Source organism: Pezoporus wallicus, unplaced genomic scaffold (genome assembly GCF_028554395.1).
Source record: "Pezoporus wallicus isolate ANWC-B61680 ecotype Strahan unplaced genomic scaffold, APGP_CSIRO_Pwel_v1 contig_16, whole genome shotgun sequence".
NCBI lineage: Eukaryota > Metazoa > Chordata > Aves > Psittaciformes > Psittacidae > Pezoporus > Pezoporus wallicus.
The window spans coordinates 2,203,869-2,218,125 of record NW_026641478.1 but is presented as its reverse complement, the minus strand read 5'-3'; positions in this window follow the sequence as shown (position 1 = coordinate 2,218,125).

Sequence of the window (14,257 nt, the reverse complement as noted above, 5' to 3'; positions counted from 1 at the left end):
CGATCCCGGCGCTCAGCAGCCGGGCTGCCCCCTGCGCTGTGCCTGTGCGCTGTGCAGGCAGGGCTCAGTACGGGGAGGGACGGACGGCTTGGTGCTCGCAGCGAAGTGAAAGAAGGTTTTCAACAAGTGCGGCGGTCTGCTGTGGCCCCTCTCGTGCTTTACTATTATTTATAAGGAAGCGCTGCTAAATGCAGACATTGGAAAATAGCCGTCTGCCCTGCCTTTCAACTTCAAAAGGGGTTTAGAGGCAGTCATTCAAATTTATTATTTTCTGTCCCGAAGGGAACTCATACTCCAAAACCTGCTGCTAATACATTTCGGTGCTGTAATATACATCTTTACCGTACGCCGGGAAAATGCTGTTACAGAAGTAGCTCGGAGGAGGAGGAAGAAGGGGAGAGGAAAAGAGCGCCTATTGTCTCCCCACCCCACCGTCCCGTCCCGTTTCCTCCCCCCCCCCCCCCCCCCCCCAGTGAGGCAAGTTTCTATTTACTTGTTTTGAGGTGTGGTTTCGACGCAGAGCGTATTTCCCCATAAGACACGAGACGGTGAGTTAAGCTCCTGCATGTTTCACTGAAGGAGGAGAAAAAGGAGGGACGCCATCCTTTAGTGCAACACGAAAGGGCTCACATTGCATGGGAAAAGTGCAACACGTAGCGGAGCCTTGGAAAAAAACCCAAACTTCCCACCTTTCTCCTGGCCCTACCAACCTTGCAGCTCTGAGAGAGGGTTTGTGAATCCATAGAGGTGTTGGCAACCTCCCCCTCCACAAACTTATCCCCTATCAATTACAGCGAAGGCTGTTTTTTAGATGTGAAAAAGCACTTTTCTGGTCAGCCTGGCACTCCTCCCCTTCGCTTTGCAGTCCACGATGAGAACGTCTCAGAGCCTGTATGCAGAGAGCTAATTACAGAACCAGGAAAGAAATCGGCATAACATTTATTTACACTAACTGTTTAGCAGTATATAGCCGCTTGATGCTTGTTATTACAAACGTAGATCTGGGTACTCCCGTCAGCATAGCATTTGAAGTCATGCAAGCGGATATCCATCCAACACTAACATGTTTAGACAACATGCGACTTCAGTGGCTTTTTCCGAGGACTCTGGCTGACGTTTCTTTACCCATTCTATCCTAGAAACAGGTGTTTTAACCAGCAGATTTTAAAATCATCTTTTGTTTCTATGTGAATGCCCTTCACATAGCCCTAGTTTAGGGTTTTTTGAATGCCCTTCATGTTCCCTGTTTCTACCCAGTTAGGATTTGAACTATGCTTTTGATTCTCTGAAACGACACATTTAGTATAAACTGCTCAAGCAGCTTTAAAAATGCAAAACTAGCAACACAGCACTACACTGTCTGAAGAATAATTTGGCTGTAATTCTTGTATATGAGGCACAATATAGGGCTAGGCACAATATAAGGCTAGGCAGCATCTGATGTAGTGCATATGCTAGTAACTTTCAGACATTTATGTAAATTGTATGGCTGTAGTAACTGAAATGTTTCTGGGACTTGCATGCTTTAATTACATGCTCTACCTCCATCTGATTAAACGAATGATAAACAGATCATTTCAAAATCGTTTTTTTGTTTTGTTTTATATATGTACATTTATAAAGGGCCAGCTCTGGCAAATGCTTTGGCAGGTTAATTAAAACAGTATCACTGAGTAAAGCTCTGTGTGTACTTAAACATTTTCAGAAGCAGCTCTGAATGTGTTCTAATGTTTTGTAAAAGGATATAATTAGGTCTGAACTGCAGGTAAATAAATGCAACCCCATTGCTATGTTTTTGTGCTAATGATGGGCCCTACAGTCTTTTGTCAAGCAACTGTCAATGGAAGATTACTAAAGACTATATAATTTTTCAAGGGTGATTTTTTTCTATTTAGGCATTTCTACTGTTACTACCAATTAAGCAGGCAAATCAGATCAACTCTTGTTCCTGATCAGGTCCTCTGCTTATCTGACCTACACAGTGCAGCATTATTGAAGCTTACAGATAGTCTAAATGCATGGTTAGAACCAGACAGAAAAATTATTTGATAGCCTATTTTAAGAATTTCCATTGTTAGATTTTGTACTTTCTTGAACAAATCCTTTTTATTTACAAATTTAAGGTCAGTAATAAGCTGCCAACATCATCTCCTGAATTAAATTGAAATGAGAGTTTGTTCAGAATTAATCATCAGGGGAAAAAGAAGAGTTTACAGTTACAATTATTTGGAATGTTTCTGTTTCTTCAGTGATTTTGCAGAGTTAAAAGTGAGATTACACCTTTCTGCAGCAGAAAAACGCGTAAGCTCTTTAAAACCCAGTACAGTTCTGTTTGTATAACTAAGACTTTTGTCAGGCGTGTTTGGGAGTGACAGTAAGTGATCATTCCTCTGCAACACAGCTCCCTGAGCATCATAAAAATGACAAGGTCTTTAGTCACTGTCTCATAGAGCAAAGGGGAATAGAACACTGAGAGATAAGCACCTTGAGCTGGATGTGTGAAAGACACCTTGCAGTGTCTTTGGTCACTGATAAGAGCAGTGCAACACTCTGTGCTAGAAAGAGCATTACCAGGTTCAATAAAAAAGGGTTAAACTTTCTGAAACTGTGTAAATGCTGCAGGTTCTGAGTGGGCAGGGATCCAGGCTTCTGAATGAATGTACCTCAATTACTTTGAACTCTCTTGTTCTGTGCATTCCTGTTCACTTAGTAGTGCTATACCCATGAGGGGAGACAGGAGAAAACAAGATCTGATGTCAAGTCCCAGGCAGTTGGGAGCTTGGCAGCAGTGGGGCACAGCACTGCCTTGTGGAAGAGGGGTTGGGAGCAAAGGTGTTTAGGATGGGTGTGAGGGGCGGACAAGATGGAGACAGGCTTCATGGTTTCCCAGCTCCTTGTCTCTGCCAGACACACCTCTTAGAGAAGGTACTTGTGTTCCTGGTGGGGAGGAGAGGGGCCAGAGTTGATGGGGACCTGCACGTGCGTTGTTTGGAGGGGTAGGGCAGGAGTGGAAAGACATGCACAAGTTGTTTCATAATAATGGTGAGGTGAGGGAAACCTGAAGACCTCAGCTGAACTGAGCCAGAGTTGGAGTTTTAGGAAGGTGGCTGGTAATGATTTCAGGAGCTTTTAGCACATTCAGAGGCTGTTCTCTGTCAGCAGATGCTCACCCCTCTTTTTCATGTAAATTTACCAGAGAAGTGAAAATAAACTTCCTTCTTGAAAAATCAGTGGCTAGCTGTACTTCTGGCCACTCATTAGAGTCCATGTCCCCAAGGGAAGAAACGGTTTCTTTTCTTACTTTAGACTTTTGAAGGAGAGCCAGTACCATCATTTCATGTCAAGAAAGTCATTATTTTTCTTATTCTAACTTTCCACTAAAAACAGGATTGCACTAGCCATGAGGTGCCATCTTAACTCATGACAGGCTTTGTGAATGCCAGTCGAGCTATATAATACAGCACCACCACAATGAGGAATGTAGCAGGGTGACTTTCTGCTAAAGTTAATTGGAAAATCATGAAATGATAGTCAATTGCAGTGTACTACCTTTACCTGTTGCTATTTCAGGATTATCTTACAGAGGTGTTCCCTTTGCTTATGCAGATTTTCATTTCACTTTACTTAGTGCCAGACCCTACAGAGAAAAGGATATTCCTCCTGAAATAACAAATGGCACTTCCTTAATTGCATCAGACTTGCGTTTGGAGTAAAAACTCCCTTCATCTTGACTTCTTTCCCTTCTTAGCTGAATGAAGATCTTACTGAAAGATGGCTCTTTCAGTAGTCATCCAGTTCTACCTTTTTGCTCTGGTGTGCAAATCTTACAATGAGGAAAATACCTCTAATTCTCCTTTGTACAAGGCTCTGTTGTGAAGCATGTACAGAAAGTGAGTTTTAATTTTGCCAGCCCCCCTGTATGCCCTAGGACAGTTGTGTAAAACCTTCCCATTCCCATTGGAGTCCCTCAGGATTTCTTTGCCACTCTGCCAAGAGTGAATTCCTGAATCAGTTTGGAATTTCTTGTTACTGGAATTGAAATGGCACATCATGTCAGGTAGAAGCGTCCTCAATAGGGTTACTCCAGCATCAGAAACTGGATTTGACAGTTTTTCAAAATATATAAAAACTGCAAAACAACCAATTCCAATATTCTATAGGCCAAGGGAGAGTCACCATTTCAAAGCTGGGTACAGACTTTATGAGTGGTGCACTCAAGTTTTTCTTCTGCACAATTAAAAATGAAGCAAAACTGTTAAAGTTATGTTTGAAGTTTGCTGAGATTACTAAAAGTACCCAGATGCAGTTGTACTTGTGGTTTGTTTTTATCCTTTAGCTAAACATATTTTTCTTCCACTGTAAGATGAGTAAGAAATAATAGCAGTGAAGGTTTGTGACACTAAAAGAAGATATGTAAACTTACCCACAAATAACCTTTGAAAAAGTTTGTTTGCAGCAACAGGTAAGGATCCTACCATGTCTGCATTTTCTGTGTTTTGACCTGTCTGGGTCAGTCTGTGCAGTATAAAGCCTAATTACAGATTAATTATAGAAATCTGTCTATGCAGAGATCTGTTCAAGTATTTTCCCTCAAGTTTAACTTGAGCATGTGTGTATACACTTGCATGCATCAGTCTCATTTGCTATTTATCAAGGCCAGTGCTGACTTGGCGGAACAGATGCTTCAAGATGGAAACTTCAACTGTTCATTACTTGAATTCTTGGATTAGGAATCATCAACCTGTCTGGAGGAAACAAGACATCTTACTCAGTAGCTGAACCAAGTCTTTACTGTGGTTTTAAGGAGTCTTCAGAACTTCAGGTAGCAACCTTGTATTTCATGGTTTCAGGTGCATTTCAAATATTTTGAGCCCATCTGAGAAGACAGAGTACATAAAAATCTTTTACTGTTTCCAGTCCCATTTTTGACCTCTGTATGTTAAACATATACATGAACTGGAGGCTGTTTATTACAACAGGCCTTTTTAAGAACAACAGGTCACTGACTCAGCTTTAGGAGATGAGCGTTTCCTGTATTTTTATCCGTTGTCATACAGCTGCTCGGCTCTGACTTGTTTCATGGTAGAGCCAGAAACTACAACAGCATGCCCCTTGAGCATGTCGCTTAATTACTTATGTACTATTAGTGCAGATGGAAATCTGTACATGGCAGTAATTATACAAGATAAAATGCATACTTAGAAAATAACATTCACGATCTGTGGAAAGGGGGTTTCCCTGTCAGGAGTTTCGGGGGAGTCAGCACCTCTCTTTTCTTCCACCTCCCCGTGCAACACGTAGTCTGCCCACTTTATAAAAGCAAATGCTGTTGGCAACATTTGTTAGCAATGGGTGGTCCTACGCTCATGTTTAACTGCTTGAATATATGAGACAAACCCACATTCTTTTCTACTAAAGAAAGCAGTTTTGGCTCCAGAGTGTTTATGCTGAAAATTTGTTAACAGACTCTTAACTGTAAAACTGCCATGCTTGCATGTCTTGGCTGAAAATCTCCTGATCAGAGAAATAACATGGAGTGGTTTGGGGTTTGTGAAATACCGGCCTGCCAGCTGGGAGATGGAGCCTTTACAGGCTGGGATGTGGCAGAGGGGATGGTTTGGCTGGACAAGCCCCTCCTAGGGCATTAAAGCAATGACAGGCTACTTGTTTAACAATCTCTAGGAGCATGATGAGGTTGGGCAGCAAATACTCATTTGGAAGTAAAACCTAATGTTGAGAGCAAAAATAATTAAGGGATGTAGTCAGAAAAAAAAAAATCCTTCACTTCTTATGCTGTGTTCTTTCAAGCATTGCAAGGGAGGATAAGCTCCTTAATCAACTGCCTATAATGTGCAGAAAGAAGATCCTGGGGACTTCAGAGTGTAATATCTGTAGGGTACTGGTAGCACTGCAGAGACCCTGACAGACCTCTTTGGCTGTCCAGAGAAGCTAGTGAGCCTTTATGTCTGTGTTCCCTGTGGTACCTGAACTGCCTTATTCAGAGCAATGGTAGGAACCTAAATTTAAGTGTGTTAAATTTAAACTGTGTTAAGTGTTAAATTTAAGTGTAGCTATACCCTCAGTGGTGAAGCAGCAGAGCTCATGCTATTGGCTCTAATGTCTTCACAAATTCTAACATTAAGCAGTAGTGTCTGTACTCAAATGATCTTGTATCCAGCACAGACAAATTCTGCACTAGATATGTTTATAATCATAAAATCTGATAACTTGTCAAAAAAAGGGAAACTTGGTGGACATCTGCAAATAATTATTTAATCATGCTGTCTATAATCAGCAGAAAGGGCTGAAACAGGAAGGTATCGACTTGGTGATTTAAAAGGGCTGATTTGACAAAACTGAAATAAATAGTAGACTTAAGCTCTGACCACTTAATAATTAGGCAGAGTCTGAGTGAGGTGAGTACAGTCCTCAAATTCTAAATCCCACAGAAGCTAGTCAAAACAAAACACCCCTTCCTCAAAGGAACGACCTCTTTCCTTCTGCCTTGTTAGAGGACATTCTGTAAAGCAGTTATAATTATAGATACTCAACAGCTGGGAAAAGAACTAGTAACAGCAAATATAACTTTGATGGCAGTGATTATGGAAAAATAATATGGAGGAAGAAAGATGCCTAAGAAGTCAATGACCCGTGTTGAAAAGAACATCTAAAAAATGTCCATGAAATGTATTAAGAACTCTAACAATTGTCTGGTTTTAGATAAAAGATGCAGAACTGTTGACAACCAAGGAAGAAAACCATACTAAATATTCCTGTGCTGTATTTGGGAAAAGAGTAGGAAATGTATCATATAATGACAAAATATTTTCCATTTCAACAGTATTTCAAGAGCATATTAAACCAGCTACTGTTAAAGGTCTTAGAGGAGTATGTCTGGATAACTTCACACCAAGAATTTTAAAAGAGCTGGTCAGTGAGCCTTCAGGATTAATATTCAGTAATTGTTAGAATATTAGACATATTCCAGAAGACTGTTAAGAAAGCTAAAGTTAGAACCAATACTTAAAAGAAAATGTAAATTAAATTATGCAGGCATATAAATTTGCATTGTGACATTAATTTGAGCAGCTTAATGTGAATAGTCAATGTGAGGATTTATTAAAATAGGAAGATAATATAATTTATGCCATTCGGTATATGCTTAAGAAAAACAAGACCTTGTTGAACTAACTTTGAATAAAGTTGATCACAAAAGATAACAGTTTATGCAAACCACATTTTTGTAAAATATTATCACTTGATTCAACTCAACATTTTTTACTAAAATTACTAATTGAGGTCTCAACTTTTTTCAAATGGAATATTGCCAGGTTGATATATAAGGTATTATGGGGATTGGTTTTTAACGATAAGAAATGCATTTTACCTTTTTTAAAGAAAACATAGTAACTGATTAATTTTATTGAGGACATTAAGCATGGGGGAGAAATGCATGAGGAACTGTAGTGATAGTACAAGGGGTAATGTGTTTAAAGTTAAACAGGGGAAGTTTAGATTGGATATAAGGAGAAAGTTCTTTACTGTGAAGGTGCTGAGGCACTGGAATGGGTTGCTCCATCCCTGGCAGTGTTCAAGCCAAGATTGGACAGAGCCTTGGGTGACATGGTGTAGTGTGAGGTGTCCCTGACCAGGGCAGGGGGGTTGGAACTTGATGATCTTAGGGTCCTTTCCAACCCTAACTATTCTATGATTATATGAAATAAGTAATGAAGGTTGGAAATCTGTCTACTGAGACAAATCCCTAGATTCCTTGGTATGTTGGATGCTTGTAAACTATATATCTTCCAGTATAGATATATATGAAGACATGAAAAGGTTCTTGTCTTAATAATGGCTAGCAACATCAAGATGATTCCACAGGTGGCCAAGCAGGATGTAAATCTCGGATGCCTAAACAGATGAAACTCATGTAGAGCAGTTCTGCTGAACTGGCACTGGTGAAGGTATTTTACTGAAATGCTTAATCCTTTTGAGCATCCACAGTTGCAGAGGGAGTGAAATCCACTCTCTCACAATTAGCGATTGACCCTGCACCTACTTGTAGTGTCTACTGAAATAGCTGGTATGTGTAGCCGATGGAGAGGGTTAGACCTCCAGATGAAGGCAGACACTATTTCCCTGTGAAGGCCTTAATTTTGTATTGATCATGAGATGTTCATTTTAAGAATACAGTTTTCAGTCTTTCCTGCTTATTCCCCTTCTTCTTAAATTAAAAAAGCTTGCGTAATGATTTTAAACTTATAACCAACAAGCTTGCTTTTCTTAGATGTTTCTTGAGGAATCCCAGTAGTTCATGTGCACAAGCTCACAGACTGACAGCTGTTTAAGAAGGACATTTTCAGTACACACTTAAAACTTATGTGCAGTATAGATGCCAAAATACAATAAAAGCTGTGAGAATGGATTGTTTGCACTATCAGACACAGATCTACCAAGGCTGGAGGTTAAATGTTTATATTTAAATCTGGACAATCTCAATCTTGATCAGTCTCCCAGGTGAGGTTGCTTGAGTATCATCATTTATGTGCCGATGTATTTTTCTTGTTGGTATTTGAGAATCACTCTGAAGCAGCTTATAAAGCAGTAATGGCGTGTACACTATATCTTAGGAATTCCCAGTTTAAGTAAACTGGTAGTGTGTTTTTGTTGCTTCATTTTTGCTGTTGCATACCCCAGTCCCATGATCGGTTCAGAGGAGCCACCCCAACTCCAAGGAGCACAAAGAATTAGGTAGTATCTAATAGTATCCTATCTAAACAGTATGCCCCTAGAGAGAGTAAAAAATAGGAAGGAACCAGCCTTTCTGCTCTGGGAAACAGCTGTAGCAGCAGCAAAAGGAGACTTTTCAGTCAGTCAGAGGATATTAAAGTTATGACAGGGTTCTCTCCTGCTTAATGCTAAGGGTAATAACCCAGTTGACCATCACAATTTTCAGCATATCCTGGTAGCTTGATTGACATTTTTTGAAAAAAGGAGGAAGTTTAGGAACAAGCAAATAATTTCAAAAAATTTCAATAGCGAGTACTGACTTTCCATGCATCTGCCTCAAGACTACGTGAGGTTTGACCTCCACTGAAAACATATTAGGCATCTTTCAATAAATGAGCTGAATGACTGGATGTCACTTATCAGGAGGCATAACAGCAGAGATTACAGACACCTACCTCAGGCTTCACTAGAAAGGTGAATCAGGTTTGAAAGGTGCTTCCCATGGAAGCTTTTGAAAGCATACTTAATTTTTCATCCCAGTCACACCATAGGAGAGGAATGTAATTTTGTGACAAGAGTATTTAAAATCCTGATCTTAGTAAAAATTCCAGAAGTCATAGAATGTGCTTAGTCTTAGCAGTAGAGATAAATACTTAGCAAAACATCAGCTCCATTTACTGATCATCACAAGTTGACTGGTAAGAAAAATGAATGAACTAAACACTGTCAACCTTGGAGAGCCCAGTCTTCCACTACAAGAAAGCTGATCAGCCTTGATATTCTGTGGCTGCACACGTTCTACCTCCTGTTCACTGGGGGCTTGCAGGATTGGTGATAATATTCATCTTGCTGGATGGGGAAATTTCTGTATTTCTAATCATGTACTGTATTGAAAAGGCACAGCTGCATCCCTCTTCATGGTTTCTGTTTGCCTCATGATGAACTCCTCCCATCAAGGAAGCTGCTGCCTCCACACAGTTTGAGTAGTTTCATTTACTTAGGTAAGGTGTAGTCAGAAAATCACCAACTCACCAACACTGGAACAAGCTAGAAGTAAGATGATAGGAGAAAAATGCCAGTGGTTATTGGCAATGACTCAAATGTCTCTTCACAAATGGGACTTTAGAACGGACACACATCTATAAAATGCACATCTTCTTCTCAAATAAGTATCATAAGATGTCCATTTGAAAACAAAAATTCAAATATTATAGAAGATGAAAATGTCTAATGGCATAGGACTGTCTTACACGTCTCACTATATTATTCCCATGAACTGCAGTGGCATTAATTTTTAAGTCCTTTAGAATGTTTTTAATTTCAGACATACATTAAGTAGTAGATTATGTTAAATAACATACAACATAGTTAAACAATTAACACAACGTTTTTTTTCTTATTATTTTTTGCCTTTCTGAAAATATTTAGAGCCTGATCAACAGAAACAAAATAATTTTTTCAGTGAGAAAAACATGAAACACTATTAACATATTGGCACCTACAGCTTCCAGTGTTATTCACATTATTTTCTTCAAAACTTGCTGGAAAACCATGCAACAAAATATTCAGTAAAATACTCAATCCAGCTTTATTCTACACATTTTAGAGATATTTATTCAGGTAATTAAGGATACTGTTTTCAAAAAGATTTAAATTAAAATCATGTTACAACCAGTTTACCTAGTTTCCACTTGTAATACACTAATAATTTTTTAAAAGTTCTTTTTTTTTTTGAAAAGGTTTTTTAAATATTAAAAAAGAAAAAAGACGAAATGCTTACTTTCAGAACAAGGGACCAATGAAAACCTTTCTCTAATGATGTTTTGTTAATGTATTTTTTCGCTAGAGCAGCTGTAGATACAAATATATATGTATTAAGATGTTCACATGTGACCTGTAAGTATCCGTGCTGCTGGGTGGTGACTTAATGAAAGCCGGTCTATGTCTATTGTGTTATGGTACGGAAAACTGCAGTTCATGAATGTATAGCCCATTTAAAATGCCTTTACCTGACTGGTTCATAACATGCTTAGTTAAGCTATGGAGCCTGCTTATGCATGAACTTGCACCTAATGTGGCCAGTTGGATGAAGCAAGACTTTGAACACCACATCTTAATCCCTGTGCTGCTTGAAAGATATAAATAAAGGAGAGGAAAAGTTGATTCAGTCTTTTAACAAAACAAGTCTTCTTTCTCTCTAGATTGCATTTTGATAACTTTGTAGATTGACAAAATACAATGGGGTTTTTTTGTGATTAGAAAACCTTGCTTCTGTGCAATTCACAAATAAGGCCTTACAATTCATTATTCTGGCACATATTATCATGTACGAATTGCCGTAAAATACAACATAACTGCATGTAACCTGTGGGAAAAAATATAGATCTGTATTTTATTGCACCAGAGAAACAAAATAATATTAAAACACATTTTAGCAGACCCAGGAAAAAAGGCTCATCTTGTTCTACATGTTTTAAAGTGTTACCATGCAGCACTACAGTTTTTCAGATTTTAAATTCTGTATTCAGATATGACTTTGCTGAAAAGGAAAAGAAGTAAAAGTGGAAATGACTAGAAGAGGATGTTAAGTCTTTTCCTTTTGCTTCATGTTAGCATTGCCAGATCATGTGAATAGAGCAGATAGCTATTGCACAAACTGTCTTTCAATACTGCACCTGCATCCATCACTGTTATTTCAGATTTTACACTAAAACAAGTATTTGAACACAGTGAAATTAACCTATGAGATAATTACTAGTCAAAGTAGGCTACACCAGCTTGGTCCACTGTGTTCTATCAGCAGAAGCATTTTGCAATGATCTGGTGCAGCACTTCCAGTCCTGGTGATGTTACTTACAGGGTGAAGCAGTGGCAATCAGCTTTCCTGGTAGCTAATTTAATGATAAAAAAAAAAAGCTCTGCATTCTTTATCCCAAGGACACTGTGGTACCATTAAACTGGTCTCATGTCAGTGTTTCTTTCAAACATATCACACTGAGAGACAGTGTGATGCAATGGATGTTTCCCTCTGCTCTAAATGCAGGAGTGAAAACAGTGCTCATGGAAACCAAGGTAATAGCCAAGTAGCCAAAGAAGTTACCTGCTCACTCTGAATTATGCAATTTAAGGAATTGCCCTCTGCAAATACTTTGTTAAACATTAATGCATTTCATATTTAAATACCTACCCTCCCTGAAATGCTATGGCCCCCTAATTTGCTTTATTGGATCAGATCTACTCTTGCTGGCAACCTAAAACTGAAACTTAAGTGCTAACTTTTGCGAAGATGAGTGTTGAAGTAGTCATGATATCCATAATCTCCAAGATTTGTCCAGAGTTCCTTATTATTTCCTGAAGTTAAGTGCTTAAGAATGGGATAAATAAAAACTAGAAAATTAGTATTTTTAAAGTAGACAACAGAAAATGAAGGACGAAGAGGAATATATTAAATTCAGTACCCTGTCAGTACTCAGAAGCTTTCTGTAGCCTGTATAAGGTGATTCAAGCTAATAGACTAGAAGCTCTGGATTTTCTTTTGGCTGTTTTTTTCCAAAGCTGAAGGGCTGAAGCTCACTCCTTTCTTCAGAAATGCTCCCATCATCATGTTGCAATATTAACTTCTATGAACACTCAAGGGGCATCCTATCCACCGCCTGAGGAAAAAGGTAACATATTTGGTTCCCTATGGAATCAGTGAAATGACAATAGAGCTCTGTGAAGCCCACAGTTCTGTTCAGACTGGGTTCCAGTTTTTGATCCAATACATAAATACTCAGGACCACACTTGGTCTTATTACCAAACCCAAGGATTGCTATTTCATATAGAGTGAAGCACTGTTAGTACTGTCATCTCTCTATATAGAAGTTGGACTTGGCATTGTAACAGCTAGAAGTCTAGGTGGTCACTTGGAATGCTGGCATAGCTGTGTATTTTGTACCTCCGTGGCTGAGTGGCACTGAAGCAGGGTGTTAAGAACCTTACAGTTACATCTTTATGTTTTCAGAAATTGGAAGTGATAGCAGTAAAGAACACAGAAAATCTTTTACGTGAAAAAATAACAAAAAACATAGCTGAGAAGGTGGATCAGGTGTTCCTGTTCCCAAAAACACCCAGTGAATCTGAAAGCTTGCATATTAAAGATCTGTGTATTTTTATGAAAACTAAGGGCTGTCATTCAAATCAGTAAATGTGGTGCTGTCCACTGTCAGCTCATGGGGAGTTTGCACCTTTCTGTGATGAACCTGACAATTACTGGAGACAGGACAGTAGATCAGATTATACAATACACTGTCCTTTGTATTTTTAAATAAAAGCAATTTCAAGATACTTTATTGGCATTTCGTTCATGACCAAAAGCAACTTAAACAGAAAGTGAACAGATGTTCACAGGAAGTTGTCCCTGCCCATGGCATGGGGGTTGGAACCTTTAAGCTCCTTTCCAACCCAAACCAGTCTATGATTATATGAAAAATATTTTGCTTTGTATTATTAAACCCAAATAATTAAACTTACATTTATATTAAAAAAAAAAGTATTTATATATTTCAGTTTACAACTTGAATAACAGTGAATTATCAAAGATTCTTGATGTTACTGCAGCTGGAAACTTAAGAACTTTACATAGTTTGTTTCTTTGTAATTTCACAGAGTTTAATGGATTGAGAATACTCTGTACTTGTTTTTAAGTCATTCAGCTATCTCAGAATTACTATCATGGTGTAAAACCGCATGACAGAGTTTTCAGCCTGTACAGATTTGGAATGGCACGTCAGAACAGAAAACCGCTATGTATTTCATAGGGTCGGGTATTTGGTTTTCATTAACAACAGACCTGAGCAGCTCACACAGGTTTCCCTAAGGGAGGTTTCAGACTGTCTCCATTGTGTAGGGGGGCACCCTAGCTGTGCGCTGAGATTAGCCTGCAGAGATTTTACAGGGTTGAGAAAGAAAGGTAAACTCCCTCCTGCTGTTGGTAAACATTGTTATTGTTCTCTGTTCCCCACTGAATAGAACAAATGCAATTTGCAAAGTTAATTACTGCAATAATGAAAGAAATGACAGAAAATGACAAGGAATTTGCTAATTCAGTAAGTCTCAAGTCATTGACATGGTAGTCCATTTATTGCTCATTGCTACTTTCAGGCACGTACTCCTTTACTTGTAAATACTGAGTGGATTTGGGGGACTTAGTATCTAAGTATTAAGTTAGTAAAATAAAGATTAATGTCTAAGAAGTGGTGCCTAATGATGTCTTAGGAACTAACATGGAAGATCTCTGATGAAGTATCTGAAAAAAAAAAGGAGTTTGCCATCCTTGCAGGACTTGCAGCATGTTTCCTTTTCAATGTCTAAGAACAAAGACTCACCAGAATTCCATTCAAACACTAAAATAATTTAACCCCCAAGAAGGAAAAGGGACAAGTGAATAGGCTGCACCAAAATACTGTATTTTTTCCTTGCTTACAGAGTATCACAGAGGAGATGAGTGATATTAATTTCTGTGTGAACGTACCTCCAGATGACAAT